Source organism: Arachis hypogaea, chromosome 5 (genome assembly GCF_003086295.3).
Source record: "Arachis hypogaea cultivar Tifrunner chromosome 5, arahy.Tifrunner.gnm2.J5K5, whole genome shotgun sequence".
NCBI lineage: Eukaryota > Viridiplantae > Streptophyta > Magnoliopsida > Fabales > Fabaceae > Arachis > Arachis hypogaea.
The window spans coordinates 109,816,759-109,821,403 of record NC_092040.1 but is presented as its reverse complement, the minus strand read 5'-3'; the positions used below and the strand labels follow the sequence as shown (position 1 = coordinate 109,821,403).

At 31.2% G+C, this 4,645-nt stretch overlaps 1 long non-coding RNA gene across 1 annotated transcript; it reads left to right on the top strand.

The window, feature by feature from the left end:
• The first annotated feature begins 485 nt into the window (after positions 1-485).
• Positions 486-4,445, top strand: LOC140184764 (uncharacterized). Its single transcript, XR_011882415.1, has 2 exons — positions 486-3,717; positions 3,799-4,445. It is a non-coding gene; the product is annotated as an uncharacterized lncRNA (long non-coding RNA).
• Positions 4,446-4,645: the final 200 nt, after the last annotated feature.

Here is a 4,645-nt window from a genome sequence, read left to right as displayed (position 1 = left end):
GACTCACGCTGAGATCTTGATACATCTCCATACCAAAAAGGAGAACAAGATTTTGTGAATGGATGAGTAATCTGAGCATTTACATGTGAATCTCGATTTTCTTATACTACTTATTTTAAATAATATTCATTTCAACTATGACAACTAAATCTCTCTTTTTATTACGTAGAATAAGTATACAAAAACCTTCAAGACTCGGACTTAGAATTCCCAATAGGGTACACATGAAGGCAACGGATTGAACAGTGCTACTGTGGTGAATCCTAATACAATTTGGTTGGGGACATTCAGACAACCATACAAGAACTATACTTATGGGTCCTCTAGTGTAGTGGTGTCAATTGAGCCCAAAACTCTAGGGCTAGTCCTATACCCTTCAAAATAATTTCATCCCACAGGCCCAAAAATTACAAAAACACATTTTGTAAGCCCTGACCCTAATTAAGCTCCCCCTAAAATTAAAACAGGGCTAGCCCTAAAAGTCCGAATATCAAATTGGTGACCTCCTCTTCCTTTAGACCCTAACGAGTGACGATGAAACTTGCGCTGAAATCTGCTAAAGACGAATTCGGTGTACTCCTCCTCCTTAACACGGTGCTTCTCTTCCTCACTGACGTCGTGACATGGTGTTCCTCTTCCTCCCTGACATCATGACACAGTGCTCCTTCTCCTCCCACGGTGCTCTCTTCCCCCTGACGCCGTGACACAGTGCTCCTCTTGCTCCTCCTCTTCCCTGAAGCAGTGCTCTTCCTCCTCCCTAACCCCATGATGTGGTGCTTGTCCTGCTATCACCGATTCAGCTTGTTTCTGCTTTAGAGAGTGTGTGTTTCTGCTTTAGAGCCTCAAAGATGACTTTCTTCTTCTTCTTCTAGAGTTTCTGCCTTTATAATTTGCTTATTTCTACTTGATTTCAAAATGGGACTTCTCAAAATGGGATTTTCAAAATAAATCAAACCGATTTAATTAATTCATTGATTTTTATCTATTTTATCAATTATTTATAGTTCAATTATTTTATGTGAAAATAATCTGCTTGATTAATCTTAATGGTGTCTAACTATTTAAATTCAGTTTAATTATGTTCTTTTTAACTTGATTCTTGTTGAGTGCTTGATTAATCTTAATGGTGCTTGATTAATCATATTTTTCTTTCTCTTACGTGATTTGGGTCATTAAGTTTTGCATCCCTTTGTGATCTCTTGAATCTGCAACTTCTATTCCATACAATCTAAAATAGTGGGAAAAAGTTATGTATTTGTGTTAGTTATCAACAACTACATATGTGTCTCTATTTCTTTGTTTTTCATTTTTAATTTTGAAATCCATTTTTGGCTGTTTTCGAAATCACTTTTTTACCAACCAAAATCAAGAAACAACACTCCTTGTCTCATTTTAATAACCTAAACGAGGCAACTTGAGATCATTTTAAATTTTGAAATCTTTATGTTTTCTGCCAATCAACCTTTTAGCATCTACAAAATAGTAAAATGTCTTGTGATATTTTCATATTTTCTATAATGAATCAAACTAATGTACTATATTAAATGAATGTAGTTCCTAGATCGATTCCTAAACTCTTATATTTTTTGCCATTCTTCAATTCTCCTTCTCAAAAGCAGTGTATAAATAAAATATGAATATGAATATGCTAAATAAACTCTTTATTATGTAGTACTATACTTGCAATGTGTTCTTATCAAACTTATCCATTGATGTAAAAGTTTATTATTTTTTAAAGCTTAACAATTAATATGCTTTGGAACAAGTGTCAACTTTTGTGCTATAAAGGAATTGAAGGACCTAAATTTTTCTTTAGCAATCTAAACAAGTCTTTTGTCTATCATATGCAATAATTAATAATATTAGTTAGAAATGTATTTGTGTTAGTTATTACTCGATTTGTTGAATTTTCATTGATCAAGCTAAAATTCGAGCTAGAATGCTAGTTGTATGTAGGTCTAGTTAATCTCCACCAAGTTTGAAGACAGTCTAATTAGTATATGTATAGCTAAAAGGGCTAGTGTAGTAGAACCGTAGCAGTTGCATATGCATATTTAGATAAGATGAATAATGTTGTTGTTGTTGTTGTAGAATTTCAATACACATTATTTGGATATGAGTAGAAAATTTATAAACATGGATAATGAGATTATTTCTGAAACTTTTATTTAAGTTTCTGATAGTGTTGATTCTTGCGAAAAATTTAATATTTGGAGGTTTTTTAAGAATATTGAAAAAGACAGAGATGGTGTTGAAATGGGTGCATACAACTTTTGTAATCATAAATAACAAATTGAGAAGAATTCGGAAACTAAGAATAGTTATGGAACTTCTCATCTGAGTCATCATATAGTTTCTTGTAAATCCATACCCCTCAGTATTAGATTCGATGATGATATAGAAGGTCTTCTAACTAAAATTGACTAGAATGTTCATCAGAGAAAAATTCGCTTAGGCTATAGTAAAACATGATCTTGTATTTAGCTTTGTTGAGTATGTGAGTATTAGAGATTGGATTAATTACATTAGTCCAATTATTGTAATGCTTTCTAAAAATACTTTAGTATCAGATCTTAAAATGATTTACTCAACAAAGAAAGAGAAATTGAAGAAGAAAATGTCTAGGATATCTAATAGAATTTATTTGACATATGATGTATGGACAACATTTATCACTGAAAGATATATTTGTCTGATAACTCATTTTGTTGATGAGAATTGGTGACTAGTGAGTAAGATTTTGAATTTTTTGTCGAATGATCCCTCCCCATACTAGGACTGATCTGAAAGCAATCTTATTTAACTCTTTGAAGCAATGAAGAATTGATAAAAAAGTATTCTCTATTATTTTAGATAATGCTTCTACAAATGACAACATATAAAATATCTTAAAAATTCATCTACGTAAGCAGAATATAGTTTGCTTTGTAATGGAGAACATTTTCATATACGTTACTCTGCTTACATTTTAAATTTGACTGTGCAAGTAGGATTAAAGGTGGCTGTTAAAACTTTATTTAAAATCAGAGAGAGTGTGAAATATGTGAAAGCTTCATATGGGAGAATGGTGAAATTTAAAGATTGTGTGCAGCAAGCAGAAATTGAAGAAGGTGTTGGTCTAAAATCAGATGTTCCAACTTAATGGAACTCTACATATATGATGTTGGAAAGTGCACTTAGATTTGAAAAAGCGTTTGACATCCTTAGTATTGTAGATGGAGCTTATAAACATTGTTCGACAAATGAAGAATAGAGCTTAGCAAAAAAAAATTATGTGAATTTTTATAGCCATTTTATGGAACTACAAACCTCATTTCGGGTTCATCATATCCAACATCAAATTTGTATTTTATGCAAGTTTAGAAAATTGAATGCCTTTTGAAAAACAATCAAATTTGTGATAATGATGTTATTATGAACATGACTTTGAGAATGAAGGTGAAGTTTGATAAATATTGGAAGGATTATCACACCATCTTGGCTTTTGAGACAATTCTTGATCGTCGATTAAAGTTAAAGTTCTTGAGGTTTTGTTGCAAAAAACTAGATCTTTCAACCTTTGAATTGAAGGCAAATGAAGTATTGGAGAACTTTAAAAGATTGTATGAAAAGTATATGAATACTTTTAGTGGTTCAACAATTTCTCAAAGTAGTAACTAATCTCCTAAGTCACCTGAAGAAGGAAGGCTTACAAAGAAGAGCAAAATGGTGATAAAGGTATTTAATGCTAGTATAGTATTATTTTTCTCCTATTGTGTTTATTCGTTACTTAAATGATCTTTATACTACATCTTTTAGGAGTTTCGAGAATTTGACTATGAAACCCAAACTTTCACGGATAAAGATGAATTAGAGATTTATCTAAAAGAAGGTTTGATTCACACCAATGAAGATGATTTGAAGTATGATGTGTTGAATTTTTAGAAGACTAATGAGGATAGATTTTTCACTCTGTCAGTTATGGTCAGAGATGTTTTAAGTATTCTCATCACTACAGTAACATCTGAGTCTGCATTTAGTATTAGTGGACGTCTTTTAACAAAATATAAAAGTTCCACTCTTTATGAGCATGTCCAAATGTTTATTTGCACAAAGAATTGGTTACGTGGATTTGTTCCAAATTATGATGGTAAAGATTTGTATTTTTTTTAAATAACATTTTAAATTGAGTTTCTAATTAATTTTTAATTGGTTGATTTTAGATGATGATATTGGTGAAATTTGTGAAGAAAAAGTGTCAACAGAGTCGATGCATCTCCCTTAATATTCATGATTTTAGATGATAAATTTTTGTGTAAATTTTATTTTGATTTTCTACTAGAGACATTATTGATGGTGGATACTAAAGAGAAGGGTGATGAGATAGTGAATGTCATGTTTGATTTCTTGATGTATATAATTAAAAGTTGGATTTAATATGAACAATACACATTATTTGATATTTATTTTTTAACTTCTTTATTTTCTACACATAAAAAATGACAAAGGGATAGAAGAAGTCAATGACTTTTAATAAGTTTTATATGTGTTGTTGAGATTTAAAAAAAAAAGAGGATTAGGTGGCCCGCGTGTTAGCTCGTAAGGGTTTTTGGTCCGTGAAGGCTTTTTGGCCCTATGAGCTTTTGAAAATTTGACCCTATTAGCT